This window comes from Haliotis asinina, chromosome 5, assembly GCF_037392515.1.
Source record: "Haliotis asinina isolate JCU_RB_2024 chromosome 5, JCU_Hal_asi_v2, whole genome shotgun sequence".
NCBI classification, from domain to species: Eukaryota; Metazoa; Mollusca; class Gastropoda; order Lepetellida; family Haliotidae; genus Haliotis; species Haliotis asinina.
The window spans coordinates 29,394,880-29,411,208 of record NC_090284.1 but is presented as its reverse complement, the minus strand read 5'-3'; the positions used below and the strand labels follow the sequence as shown (position 1 = coordinate 29,411,208).

General features: G+C 39.9%; 1 protein-coding gene across 1 annotated transcript in view; it reads left to right on the top strand.

The window, feature by feature from the left end:
* Positions 1–16,329, top strand: part of LOC137283500 (RNA polymerase I-specific transcription initiation factor RRN3-like) — a 302,356-nt gene that overhangs the window by 142,344 nt on the left and 143,683 nt on the right. The gene's annotated exons all lie outside the window — the stretch shown is intronic.

Sequence of the window (16,329 nt, the reverse complement as noted above, 5' to 3'; positions counted from 1 at the left end):
GAAGAAAAAAACACATTACACCTTTCACCTTCGATCTACAAAATTGGAAACCAATGACATGTGTCAGCCAAGTCAGCGAGTCTGACCACCTGCCTGATCCAATAAGTCACCTCTTGTGAGAAGAAAAGTTGGCTTTAGTGGCAAGCATGGATCCTCACAGGCTGGAAAAATGTCAGCAGGTGAATTGGTTCAAAATATGGACAGAGAATACAATTCTAAACTCCTTTAGTCAGTTATGAAATACTCAAATAAAATTATTGCATTTAATGCTGATGTTGGAAACCAAATTTGCATGAAACTTCTAGTAAGGCTCTTAAGCTTTAGTAGTATAATTAATGGGGGTTTTGGACCTCAATTAATTAAACTACTAATTAATATCAATAACAAAGATCTAGACCCCTCCTTCAAAACACTAAACCCAAAATGACACAACCCGTCTCCCATTCACACAAGCTCACAGTGGGGCTATTACCTTTACTACGCAAATGTTTAAATGAACTAGGTCACCGCAGTGCGTGGTCTCGCGTTGGCTGACAACCTCTTACAGAAATGATTTACATGAGGTATGAATCCTGCAATATGCCTACGATACGTGAATTAAAATTGCAAGTGCGCGAAAAGGGGATTGCGAAATTACTCTCATATGAGGAAGTCTGAGCTCATTGAATTGCTAAGGGAACAAGCCCCTATACAATTACAATTCACACCTACTGAGCATGCTTTTGGGAAATATTTGAGAGGGTGGAAAATGGAAGTTCAAAGAAACATAGACGTTGAAGATATAAGGCATCTGGTATTTGAAAAAGTGAATGAAGAACACAATGATTTAAAAGGTATTAAATTTTAACTTAAAAATGACACTATAGTGCACAGGATAAGTCCTTTATTGTATAAGGATGGTCGTAAAACAATCAATATATTTATGATACAACAAGGTGAAAAATATCACTACACGTGGATCAAGCAAATCAGCCGACTGTTGTACGATCAATCGAAACACAAGGAAAAGAAACACTTTCATGAAAGGTGCCTTCACAGGTTTTCTAGGGCTGATATGCTTGATTGACACAGGGATGATTGTCGAGGTGTAGCGGAGACGGCCATACGGGTAGATTTACCAACCGAAAACAACAATATCTTGAAATCAGCTATAAAAATCAGATGCCAGTACCAACACCAATACAAACAGGCCCTATTTCGAGAAAAAAACATTCAAACACCAGATGAACATACTCTGTAGTGATGGGCCTAAGGTGTACGGGTTGACTTTGAATAAGACATCTCTATCACTGCTGGACACAAAACGATGGATAGCCGTCAATACCTACGCTTATGGCCACTGTGGGATCCTGCAGACACCTGGGGGTGTGGGGTCCCCCACTAGATATTTAAGTAAGTAACATATATAATGGAAAGAATATACCCGCAGGGATATTGGAAAGGGGCAGACGCTATCAAAAAACTAGCTAAAGCCGCATGTGTTCAGAAGAAAAGGCTAAAGCCTGGTTAAAAAAATAAGCTATATGGCAAGTAAACTTACCACCACCAAGGTATATACCCAGGGGAAAATTCGGTATTCATATCCCTAATCAAGTTCACCAAGCCATCATGTTGTTTCTTCCACATGATAGGGTCAGACGTAAGACCTACAAGTATGCACTGACAGTTGTAGATGTAGCCAGTCGCTACAAGGAAGCCGAACCCATAACCGCCATAATGCGGTATAAGTAGCCCGCGGATTTGAGCGCATGTACAAACGCAGTCCACTGACCTGGCCTACCGAGTTGCAAGTTGACCCAGGTAGAGAATTCATGGGTGCCGTGACACAACTGTTTGCCAAGCACAATGTCGAGATGAGGCATGGTGCAGTTGGTGAACATCGAAGTCAAGCCATAGTCCAGAGATTCAATCGCTCCTTAGCCGAACATTTGTTTGCTCACCAATATTCACGTGAGTTGCAGACAGCCGGACGCAACAGAGAATGGGTAGTACGACTTCCACAGGTGATTGACTCGATGAATAGAGAAACAACTAGACTACTTGTGGGTGACCACAGTGGGGGTGTAGGGGTATCCCCCATCAATGCAATGCGGATGAAATCTGTTGTATCTCTGTTAGGGTCCGCAGGACCCACAGGGGTGTGGGGATCCCCCACGATTCCAGATCGCGCACTAATTAGATATTTATATCAACCAGGTGAATACAAGGTGTCTCCCTTGACACCCGTAAACGTGCTACAGATCCTGTCTGGTCTGTGAAAACATATAATATTGATCGAGTGGATGTTAAAGCAGGGGAGCCTAACCTGTACTTCCTTGTAAATGGGCCGTGTAGAGGGTTCGTTCATGAGGAATTGCAAATCATCCCTTGATCTTAAACAGGCATTTAACTTCTTTGATGTAGTCTTTTTTCCTCTCATAAATAAGCTGAAACCGCTTTCTATCTGCGCCATGCTCTTGGCATAAACGCTAATAACCTTTAACTCCTATACCACACAACGAACATGTGTAATTGACACTATCTTTACTGTGATAAGAACAATAACCCTGGCTGTGGCTCATTTTACCACAAATTTCGTTTTTCCCCATAAGTACCCAGTTGCAAATGTGTCTCATTTTGTGATATACTAATATGTGTGATTAGTCTAATTGTTTCACGATTAACACTGTCACAGCTAAACCAAGTGTGACGACGATAATTTGTGATCTTCCTGTCCCTCTGAAGGAGTGTAATACTGTGTCGTGGTTGGTTCATTTAATGGTTCCATTTGCTTACCCGTTAATATGTAGTATTCTTTCAAAGCTTCATCAACGCCCATGAAAGTTCTGACTGCATGGTTTTCGCGCTGGAGTTGATTATTGATAAAATATAGCCTATTCAAACGCCTCTTAGCGTATTCAGCCTGTGCGGCTTGTAGCTTTTCTACAACTATGTTGTGTCACTTTCTCTCCGTCTCTATCTCAGCCTCGTTAGAAACCAGGAAAATAATAAATCACAAAAACATGTCAATAGCAAAAGGCACCACTTCACCTTCTGACTGATGTATTTATCAAGTTTTGAAGAAAAATATTGAATGTTTTATGAGATCTGGTCTGGAAACGAAACACAACTCTCTGTCTAACTTTTTCAGACTATGTCCAAAACATTTCCATGGAAGCCGAGAAAATAATAAATGACAAAAACCTGCAAATAGCAAAAGGCACCACTATAGGTTCAGATTGATATATCTACCAAGTTTTGTAGAAAAATATTTAACGGTTTTTGAGTTCAGCTCCGGAAACAAAGCCCATCCCTCCATTTTGAGATGATAAATCAGAACAAGAGTCATCAGAAGATGACATATCCCCCCACCACCCACATATTTGAAAGGACAAATCATCTGACGGTTACTTATTGTGTTTTTAGATTAAGTCTGAATTGTTTCAATGGAATTCATGAAAAATGTAAATGCTATATATCTCTAATCAGAAAAAGTCATCGTTTCAAGATCTCTCTCGTATATCTGCCAAGATCTTTTGAAAGATATCAAACGGTTTTCAAGTTGTGCTCCGGAAATGAAGTCAGCAACGTGTTCTGGGAACTGAGAAAATAATACACCATAAAAACCTGTAAATAGCAAAAGGCACCACTTTGGGGTCTGCAACACATATCTACCAAGTAACACTGACAGATATTAAGAAGTTTTTAAGTTTTTGAGAACACACCTCTCACTTCTGAGAGTAAGTCCAAAACGTTTCCATGGAAAAGGATAAAATAATACATCACATAAATCCTGTAAGTAGCAAAAGGCACCACTTTAGGTTCTGATTGATATATCTACCATGTTTTGCAGAAAAATATTGAACGTTTTTCAAGTTCTGCTCCGGAAATGAAGCACATCCCTCCATTTTGAGACTACGTCTGAAACGTTTAAATGGAAACTGAGAAAATAATAAATCACGAAAAAACCTGTAAATAGCAAAAGGCAACACTCTGGGGTCTGCCACACATATCTACCAAGTTTTGCAGAAAAATATGGAACGGTTTTTGAGTTCTGCTCCAGAAATGAAGCCCACCCCACCATCAGACTAACACCAAAATGTGCCATGGAAAAACAAAAGAAAATAAAAATGCCAAAACTCCGTCAATAGCAAAAGGCATAACTATAGGTTGTGATCATCAGAGATCAAAATATTGAACGGTTTATGAGTTATGCTCCGGAAACAAATTGATTACTGATGGACAGAGGGACAGACAGACAGACAGACAAGACAAGACATCAACTATAAAATAAAAATGCCCAAACTGTGTAAATAGCAAAAGGCACAAGTATAGGTTGAGATTATTATATCTATCATGTTAAAAATATTGAACAGTTTCTAATTATGTGCCGGAAACAAAATGATTACAGACGGAGACGGACGGACGGATATACAGACAGAAAAACATCAACTATATCCCCCCGGCATTGCATGACGGATAAAAATGATAAAAAGTCTGCAAATGGCAAAAGGCACCTCCTCACAGCTCTGCCAAGTTTTGCTAACAGATATTAAGAAGTTTTCAAGCCATGCTCCAGAAACGAACCCCATCTCTCCCTAAGTTCGAGCAGTTTCCATGCAAACTGCTCCAGAAATGAAACCCATCTCCCTATCAGACCAAAACGTTCCATGGAAAGACAAAAAAAAAAAAAATACCAAGAATCTGTAAATAGCAAAATGCACAACCATAGGCTCAGATTATTATATCTATCAATTTTGATCTAAACACAATAAACGGTTTTTGAGATATACCCCGGAAACAAAATGATTACGGACAGATGGACAGACAGACAGATGAGGCTTTTGACTATATTCCCCCAGTATGTAAAGATAAAAATGTGTAAATAACAAATAAGAAACCACTTTAGGTTATGTTTGATATATCTACCAAGTTTTGTATAAAGATATTAAACAGTTTTTGAGTTTTGCTTCGGAAACGAAGGCCCCCTCTCCATTTTGAGACTAAGTCCAAATAATATTTTTGGAAACCGAGAAAAATAAAAATGACAAAAGTCTGTAAAGAGAAAAAGTTTGAAGGATTGAAGTTTTTCGGTTTTCAGGGTTACCATAGCAACAACATTTGAAATCCAAATATCTTGATTTTTACTGCAACATTACACACAGTCAAGTGGATGCTGTGTGCAAAATCTCAAATAGATAGACAGTATTTTGGTGGATACACATGCGGACAGACGGCAGAATATCTGTCACCAAATCTAACCTGTGCATATGATACAGTGGGTCTGGGAAAAGCAGAAACACTATCGTTTTTCAGCCCAGATTCAATAACAAAAGCATCTTTGCTTGCAAAAATATTGTTTTTTCCTTCCAACAAATTGGTGAAATGACACTGACCCCATGACCATGGTGACCCTAACGAAAAAGAAAGTTTTTCGTGGTATGCTGTCAAGTTCCGGGGTCATGTACTCGAAAAATGAAAAATTAAAGATTTTTGTTTTTAGGGCAAAAAGTGAGAAGACTTATTGTAATTGTTCATGTTTTTGATCATTTATTGCTCTGCTGTATTTTATACCAGCCCTGCAAAGACTACCATTGGACACAATCACTTGCAAAAAAATAAATCGGATTCCCACCAAGGTGTAGATATTCTCCAACCCCTTATTCACATACAACAAACACTTACATAACATGGCATGCTGTACGGTGCACCAACTGAGACCACAGTTTATTCGTAACCGAATAATTATGTAATTGCTACAGTTATACCAGAGTACATTCATTTAGACTTAGATAACGCGTCGTCTCATCAAATCACAGAATCAGCTTCAAATCTGCACATAACATCTCAAGGTTACATGTTGGACAGCTCATGGCAATTGCTCCCCGATGACTCACGTATTCTAACGGCTCGCCAGCCTGGACATGTCCGTCCCACTCAACAGTGCCAGTCATCGGTCTGTAACATGACACGAGAATTAAACATTCAGTATAGACCACATGCGTATATACAGACAGTGTATATATCCACTCACATAAACATCACATAACATACAGGACACATCAAAACTGACCGCTGGTGCACCGCAGCTGAGAATAATCTAATTCAAATTTCCCTCCCTTTTATACCTACCAGAGCGCCCCCATACCTATAGCATTACTTCCCTTTGTTGTATCTTCCGACGCTAGGAGAAAGAAATTTCATTCTAATTCGTGCCTCAAACGAAAGAAATTATATTTCTCCAACCCCTTATTCACATACAACAAACACTTACATAACATGGCATGCTGTACGGTGCACCAACTGAGATATAAAGAACGGGCAGATTTACAATCCAAGCGAAAGAGAAACTTTTAAACGCTTCTCAATATCATCTTTTACATAACCATCTTTTGCATTTTCACTTTTCCATCTGCCATGGCGCTTAAACATTCTATCTGGAATGCCATTGTTTGCGGCTGCAGTCGCTCCGCCTGCTCTCAGGCTATGCAGACCAAACTTTGATATATCACTAACATGTGAACTAAACGCCTCAATGAAAAGCTCTCTCAAACGTGAATATGACATCGGCTTATTATCACCTCTCAAAATGTAACCATTTTTAGTCTTACTCATATTTCTGAATAAAAATTCAGGATCTCTCAATTTGGTAAGCTTCAAATATCGCTCCAACCATGCTACAGGGCACTTATTTGTACCTGTCCGGCCTATAATAATCCAGGCCCCATCTCTGTAGACATCAGTTTTTGATTTCTGAATAAAAACAGCCATGTAAGCTTGATAAAATACAACATCATTCCGAGTTATCGCTAATAACTCCGACGATCTCATGAAACCTGAATAGGCTAGAAGGCACATTACAACAGTTCTCATTTTATACAATGAACATTCATCAGCATTGTCTGGTACAATCTTATTCAACAACTCAACTGTTACAGGCTCTTTCTTACAAACAGGCTTGGTTAACTTCCTCTTAGCGGCTTCAAGTACATTTCTCACTAACGTACTCTCTGTGGGGCTTTCCAAACCAACCAAAACATGGGCATGTTTCAAACTATAGTAAGCTGTCTGAACAGGTGAGAAAGATTCACTTTGCTGACACATCGCTAACAAATATAAAGAACAGTGCAAAGGTGATAAGGGCATATCTGTCGACATACCATGGGCCAAAGCCCATTTCTTCCATGCTTTAAAGCCGTAATCATACTTCTTATTTGTGGAGTTTGCTCTCGAGCAGGACAAATGCTCTGGAAGACTTCTCACGAGCGCCCTCATAGGTGGAGGTAAAGTCAATATCTCACTTCTATATACATGTTCAAACACACCTGCAACACGCAAACAACATCAAAATTCCACATGTAAAGCCATCATGTTGAATTTTAAATCGTTTACTCCAAACAACCCCCCAAACTGTCTGCTTGGTACATATGCTTCCTTACAAGTGGGAAGATACATCCAATCTTTAACTTGGGGTATAAATACCCTATTAGGGCACAAAATAGGCCAGAAGTTAGCTGAATACCATACAGGAATCACGAGAGTTCCCTTGGCATGACACTCTCTCATGTGTTTAAGAACACGTGCAATCATACATATAGGAGGCACTATCCAGTTATTGTCGTCACCCCAGGACACGGATAAAGCATCCACTCCGTCACTTCCCGGATTCCAAAATCTGGAGTTAAACCTTACAACTTTAGTATTGTAATATGAAGCAAATCTGTCAACGTCAAATGGGCCCCATTTGGCAGAGACGTGTTGAAACACATAATCCTGGATACCCCAGTCATCAGCATCTACTATCTTACTCAGATAGTCAGCACGCTCATTGTCTAACCTTGGTATCCACTGCATGTCAACTCTGATATTATATTCATTACACAGCCAGAATATATCTAAAGCCAAAGCTTGAAGATCAGCTTTCATGCTACCTTTGGACACAATCGACTCTACATTTTTATTGTCAGTAAACCATTTTACTTTGTGAGATTCCAAAATGGAAACGAAACTTTTCATAACCAGAAACACTGCCTTCAGCTCTCTCCAAGTGGAGCTTCGTGACGCTTCTAGTGCTGACCACTGACCATGTGATATGGCTTGCCCAACTTCTACACAGTACCCACCGAAACCAGAATTACTAGCATCACTGTAAACTACCCGTGTAGGAATGCTTGCATAGCATAGAGTGCACTTACTGAGTCTGTCAATATGCGCAGCCCAAAATTGTAATTGATCTCTACTCAAATACGATAGCACCACAGGTGCCTTCCATGATGAAGCCTGGAGAGTCTGAATACTCAGAAACCTTGTCATTAGTTGACACAAAGTACCAACAACCATCTTCATAGCAACTATTTGTCCAACAACCGAAGCCAAGCTCTTCACCGGAACTGGTACAGTAGAAGACAGAAGTTCTCCTATACTTTGCTTAAGCTTACAAATTTTCCGTTGAGGGATGGACAACTTCATGTGTCTGGTATCTATGATAAAACCCAACCATTCGATCTCCTGAACCGGCTTCCATAGTGACTTTTCTGCTTTTGGAACAAAACCTGCTTTTAACAAATCTTGTTTGACAATTTGGCCAACAATTGTCGTTTCACATTCGGAAAAACTTGACAGGATCCCATCATCTAGGAAAGTAACAATCTTGTAACCTTGGAAACGCCAAAACTTTACCAACTGTCTGGTAACCTTGGTAAACACATAAGGAGCTGTACTCAAACCAAACGGAAGGACTAGAAATTTAAAATACTTCTTGTCTATTCCTGATCCCCATGCAAATCCTAGAAACTGCGTATGTTCATGGTAAATATCAATATGGTGGTATGCAGAATGAATGTCGAATTTCACTAGCCAATCATTCTTTTTCATGTACAACAATGCAGTTCTCCAGTCTTCATATTTAACTGAAGCCTTCCACAAATGTTTATTCACTCTAGACAAGTCTAAAATAAGACGCTTCTTACCAGAGTGTTGTACAGCTACAGATAAAGGATTAACAACGTAAGGCTTATCTGAACACTGAACAATCAACCCTCTGCGCAACAAATCTTGAACAGCCGATGACACGAAGTCAGAATTCTCCTTAGCAGATCTATTGTTCCTTATATTCATTCTTTTGGGGGTAGAATAAAAAGGTATTTTGTACCCGTTTTCAATAATGTCTACTACAAAATCAACAGCACATATTTCTCTCCAAAACGAAACATGACGTTTTAGTCTACCCTTCACAATTATATCTAGCCCATCTTGTTCATATTCATAAAAGTCATTTGTAAGGCCAGGTTCATCAACGTTTACAGTATCATCACATAAGGTATACTCAACTTCAGGTTCTGCTTCCTTGGAACGTATCCTACTCTCTGTCAAGCTTCCCACGTTGCTGTGTTGTGTTGCTGAGCAAGGGACACTGACGTCTCCAATGGCTGAACTCGCCACACATGAAGCACGCTCCAGACCTTTGACCTCGGCCACGAAAATTACTAGACTGGTCACCAGCATGGGAATCCACTGAAACCTGAGTGACTGTCGAGGAAGGACGCTGGGTCGACTTGTAGGGATGCAACCGTGCAGAACGAGACGCCCTTGTCTTGATTTTCTTAATGGCTTTGCTTTCCGCTCTGTTGATTCTTTTGTCGTCATCAGAATCTGACGCCAATTCATGAGCCACATAATTGCGCACTGTTTCCCAACCCCCCTCTGAGGAATCGGCTATCTTTATGTGCTTGTTTCTTGTCTGGAACCTGGAAACTTCTTCATTAATCAATTCCAAGGCGTAATCAGTCTTACCATATTGAACAGCAAACCGTATTTGTTCTAAGTTTTCCAAAGCTTCTGAATTAAAAGAAAACTGAATTTTGTTCCCTTCTCTTTTCCACTGATAGTCCCTCTCAGCTTTCAATTTATGCAATTCTTTTGATGTTTTATGAAACTCATCTCGCAGACCTTCAATCTTCTCATTAACTGCCTTCCTAATTTCAGCTTGTGATTGATCCAACTTTTTCAAAATGGCGTCTAACTTGTCACTGTCAGTGTTGACTCTCGCGGAACCGTCCATAATCAAAACTGACCGCTGGTGCACCGCAGCTGAGAATAATCTAATTCAAATTTCTCTCCCTTTTATGCCTACCAGAGCGCCCCCATACCTATAGCATTACTTCCCTTTGTTGTATCTTCCGACGCTAGGAGAAAGAAATTTCATTCTAATTCGTGCCTCAAACGAAAGAAATTATATTTCCCCATTAAAATGTCAAGGCTCTAGGCATAATACCAAAGGGCAGATGATTAATTGTTTCAAAAGGACTTGAAACACTGTACCAGTCACAATAAACAATACTTGCAATCAAAACCCCAAAGTTTTGACAGATTAAGAAAAGAGTCATCAGAAGATAACATATCCCCCAGGCTCCCAAATATCTGAAAGGACAAATCATCTGACAGTTACCTGAAGATTTTTTAGACTAATCCTTTCCATGGAAATCATGAAAAACAGTTGTAACAATCTAAAAATTGGGCCCTTCAGAATTCCCTAGTCCAAACCTGCTATAGTATATACTTCTATGGACATGCATGCAAAATTTGGTTAAAATTTACCAAATACTTTTCGAGATACTGACTTTCAAGTGAGCATGGTGTCGGTCAGGAAGGTTAAAATGTCCAGCGTTTTGTCAAAATTAACTAATAATTAATCTATTGAAGTCATTAAGAGTGTTCCCAATCCCGTTTTGCTAAAGTGCAAGTACCTACTGAGATGCTTGTCTGCGAAACAATTTATAGTGAATCTTCTTTGATAATAATTTGCTTTTTGTGAGGTATGCTTGTTGGGCCTGTTGCCTCCCTTGTTCCATGAATTTTATTTTCTTGTCTTCACTGCAGACAGTGTTTTTATGCGATTTGGTTTGAATCTCTTGCTTCGTTTTGTGCTCTTTCTTAAGTTCAAAGAACACGAAAAGAAACTCCTCCTCTGAAATTGTGGAAATATGGCCTTCCATCGTGATGAGCTTCGCTTTAGCTAGAACTCTAATTTCGTCATGTTTTATCGCTTTGCGTTGCAATCTGCTAGACATGTACTTGAGCGCCAATCCCGCAAAACCTTGTCATTCTGGCCACTATTTTGATGCCCAGTACCACAGGAACAGCAACAATGGTGGACAACAATCCCAAGCCTGCCGAGCTTAATCCTATCCCGATCATCATTAGGATGGTATCGACACTGTCCATGTAATTGACAGCCCTGTGATATTCTTATGCAACGCTCTCCGTACATCGTGATCTTCTTCATTCTGTTGTCTGATTATTGTTGCCAATGAATCTCGTCTACAGTTTCCAGTGTAGCAGTATAAGTAATGGTTGCACAAGACCACTTCAAACAAAAAAGTATGTAATATCAATAACATAGATCTAGACCCCATTTCAAAAACACCAAAACCAAAATGACACAACCCGTCTCCCTTCACACAAGCCCACAGCAGACAGACGTCTGTGCTGTGGGCTGGCATATTTACTAGACTAAACAAATGCCTAAATGTGAACTGATCAATACTGTCTGGCTGAGGAGACACAGTGCGTGGTCGCGTTGGTTGAGAGCTGGTGACAATCAATTAGAGAAATGATTAACATAAGGTATGGACCCTGCAATGTGCCTACGATACGTGAATTAAGAATGAAGGAGAGGGAGCTTGGTATGAGTACATGGGGTACTCTCGTATGAGGAAGTCTGAATTGCTAACTTATTAGGGATAAGATATCAAAAACCTCCTACTGTGAAAGATTTAAAAATACAAGTGCGTGACCAGGGATTGTGGGGTTATTTACATATGAGGAAGTCTGAGCTCTTTGAATTACTTGATGAACAAGTCCCTATAGAATTACAATTCACACCCACTGAGTGTGCTATAGGAAAATATTTGAGAGGGTGGAAGTTCAAAGAAACATAGACGAAGATATAAGGCAATTGGTATTTGTTAAAGTGAATGAAGAACTGAATGATTTACAAGGTATTAAATTTCAACTCACATTAAAGATGACACTAGAGAAACAACAGGGAAATGAAACAATTGACCGGACCATTGTTTACTTCAGAGGTAAACAGGAAGTCACAACACAACCAGATACTATCAACTCTTCTATTGACAGGTGATTTGAAAAAATTCAAGAAACACTAGAATGTTACACTAATAGGGAGTCTGGTTGGGTGGTTGATAATGTCAATACGATCTATCTGTATATAGCAAAATATAAACCATTGACTGGTGGATCGTACTTACACCTGCCTCAGCATTTTAAGAACAAACAAGCTATGGTTAATGTTGTGATGATTGTATGAGGATAGCAATAACATCTGCTAAATTTCCAGCTCAAATACATTCTGACAGACTTTCCAGTTATCCGGAAGATGATGGGATCAGTTGGGAAGGTCTAGATAAACCAACACCTATCTCTCAGAGTAAAAATGTAACAGTGGACAGGATAAGCCCTTTATTGTATAAAGATGGTCATAAAACAATCAATATATTTATGATACAAGGTGAAAAATATCACTACACGTGGATTAAGTATTTCAGCCGACTGTTGTATGATCAATCGAAACATGGGGGAAAGAAACACTTCTATGAAAGGTGCCTTCACGGGTTTTCTAGAGCCGATCTGCTCGATTCACACAGGGATGATTGTCGAGGTATAGGGGAGACAACCATAAGGGTAGATATGCCAACTGAAAACATCAATATCTTGAAATTTATCAACCACAAAAATCAGATGCTAGTACCATACATTATCTACGCCGACTTCGAAGTTATTATTAAACCAATTGATACGGTGGCTCCATCCCCTAATCAAAGTTACACTCAGAAAAATCAAGAACACGAGGCGTGTGGGTTCGGATATGTGTTTGGTCGTTTTGATGGCCAAACTAGCCCTCCCATTATTTATAGAGGCCCAGATGCAGTTGAAAAATTTCTAAATTGTTTACAACACGAGGAGGGAGAGATCAGGAAATCGTGTGGCTCACATCAAAAGCACACATTGTCATGTATGCTGTAAACCTCTGAATGGTGATTCAGTGGGAGACCACTGCTACGTACAGAGGTGTGGCACACAATGAGTGTAACTTGAAGCTACAGATTAACGCCAAGCTTATTCATATTCCGGTGGTGTTTCCCACTTTACGAGGGTGTGATTCACTCTTGGTTATGCAGGCTATTTCAAAGGTAGAAGGCAACATATCCTGTATCCCAAACAATATGGAGAGATATCTATCCTTTTCGCTAAATGGGTTGAGATTCATAGATAGTGTTCAGTTTCTGTTGTCGTCTCTAGACAGCTTGGTAAAGACAAATAACCCAGACAACTTGGCTATAACTAATCGATGCACAGAAGAGAAATTTAGAGCCTTGCTGCTACGTAAGGGTATTTACCCATATGAATATGTGGACGACTGGTCTAGGTTTAATGAGACAGAGTTACCTCCCATTGATTGCTTCTACAGCAAGCTGTCAGACGCGTCAGTCTCTTAAGATGATTACAAACACGCTAAAAATGTATGGGAACAACCAGGCTGTAAGAACCTACAGTCCGTTTGATTCCATTTGAGACCAATGAATTGCTCACTAACACAAAATATAATAATTGCAACAAAACCAAATTTTGCACAGACATATGAAATCGACAGACCAACTCTGATGATGTGTCTCATAATTTGGGAAACCCGAAAAAATAAAGTTGTTCAATCCTCCCAATGCAGGCTAAAGTTTAATGATCATCATTTTCTTGTCATCTTTTGCTATTTTGTACGAGGGGGGGACCTCTTGCTGGTACAACAGCCAGGTGGGCAAGGTGCATGTGTGAAATTGACGTGTGATTTGCAAACCAGACATTCTTGATTGCAGTACCTGAAACAATGAGATTATCACACGACACTAAGTCAATTATTTGTAAAGTATTTAACTTTTTTAAAACCAAAAAAAACAAACTTGCTTTGGCTAAGTGTCATTTACGAACCGCATGTGCTGTTGTGATGAAGGAAAGGAAGTTAAAAACTATCTTGAAAAACTGTACCAATTCAACCTGCATGGACACAACTGAAGGGACCGTCTCAAAACCCACATGATGTGAGAAAGTCGATTCATTTCAACAACAGCTGGTTCGAAGTGCCATTAAGTCTCTATATAAACAAAATATCAGTTAAGGAAGTTGCTTCACAAATTTGATTTCCGTTACAAAAAAGTAGTCTCACAAAATAGACGTGCACTGTGCGAGAGGTCTGATATTGTTCAACTAAGAAAACAGTACTTACACACAATTTGAAAGAAACATACAGAGGGTTACAAGCCTGTACATTTGGACGAAACATGGGTAAATGCTTCCCACAGGGACACAATGGTTCGTTAGCTCCTCTTCAGAGTCCTGTGCCAGAAAATTACCACTTGGCAAGGGAGAGCGACTGATTGTGCTCCATGCTGGTTGCAAGAGTCGGGGATTCCTACCTGGCTGCTCCCTAGTCTTCAAGGCAAAATCTAAAGACAACCGAGACTATCATACCGAAATGAATGGGATGGTTTTCTTAGAATGGGTACAAAATCAATTGGTACCAGCACTGCCCCCCAAAAGTCTGATTGTCATGGATAACGCTCCATATCATGGCGTTCAAGTACTTATCGTAGGCAATATCGTATCCAGACAAAGCAACCAAACCTGTTCTGTAAGACGTCAAGTCAAATAAAACCAAACCTGTCTTTAAGCTTGATGAGTACCTTACAGAACATGGCCATTCAGTTTCAGTTGTGGTATCATGAAATTGGATGTTGGCAGGCAAAATGTAACATTCAAACTTCGGGATGTACAGACGATTGTTCAACAGTCAATAGACATTATCACGCAAGAAACATGGCAAAAGTGCATTGAGAAAGTTGAGAATGAAATAGAAAGACACTATTATTAAACTTAATTGACCGGTCTATGTCAGCGTGAGCATTCTAGACTTTTCTAAACACCTGATGTATGACTCCTACTATAACGAGCTAAAGAAACAATATGGTGACAGGTGTGATGTGTTGTACATGGATACTGACTCCCTGCTGATGGAGATTCAAACTGTGGACGTGTACGAGGATATGAAAACCAATATACACCTGTACAACACCAGTGAATACCCGAGAGACCACCCCATGCACAGCCAAGCCAACAAAAAGAAACTAGGAAACATGAAAGACGAATGTGCAGGCACACCAGTGGCTGAATACCTGGGGTTCAGACCTAAGATGTATTCTATCAAGAAAGCAGACAACACTGAAATAAGAAAGGCTAAGGGTGTGAAAAAGAATGTGGCGAAACGATATACCAAGCATCCCCTTTACAAACAGGCTCTATTCGAGAAAAACCCTTCCAACACCAGATGTACATAGTCCATAGTGATCGGCATAAGATACTTGGATTGACATTAAACAAGACATCTCTATCACCGCTAGACACAAAACACTGGATAGCCCCAGATGGTGTCAATACATACGTTTATGGCCACTGTGGATGTTCCCACCACACCCTTAAGTAAATGGTAACAGCTGTCCGCAGGACGCCCCACTAAATATTAAAGTAATAGAAATATAATGGAGAAAATGTACTTCAGCTCGCGGGGGATACTGGAAAGGGGCAGATGCTATTAAAAATTAGCACGGGTTTCGGAAGAAAAAGCCAAAGCCTGGTTACAAAAACAAGCTACATGGCCAGTATACTTACCTGCACCAAGATATATACCCAGGAGAACATTTGGTATTCATATCCCTTGTGCTAGCCAAACACAATGTAGAGATAAGACATGGTACGGCTGGTGAACACAGAAGTCAATATATAGTTGAGAGATTCAATAGCTCCTTAGCCAAACATTTGTTTGCACACCAATATTCACATGACTTAGCAGGGGGTGCTGCGGACAGACGACTGCATATCCCCCCTCCGAATACTGAATGGGTACTACGAATTCCTCGTGTGATTGATTTTATGAATCACAAAGTAAGTAGACTACTCGTTAAGAGACCTGTTGACGCAATCCGTATGAAGTCTGTTGTATCTCTGGCTGGAGCACCTTGTTGTAAAATAGAAAAAATGTTTCCACATTGCACGATTGTTATATTTATATCAACCAGGTGAATACGAGGGCGACACCCGTAAACGTGCTACAGATCCTGTCCGATCTATGAAAACATATAATGTCGATCAAGTGGCTATAAACAGCCTGGGAGCCTATCCTGTACTTCCTTGTAAATGGTCCGCGTAGAGGATTCGTACATGGGGAATTATAAATCATACCTTGATCTTAAACAAGCGTTTAACTTCTTTGTTGTAGTCCTTTTT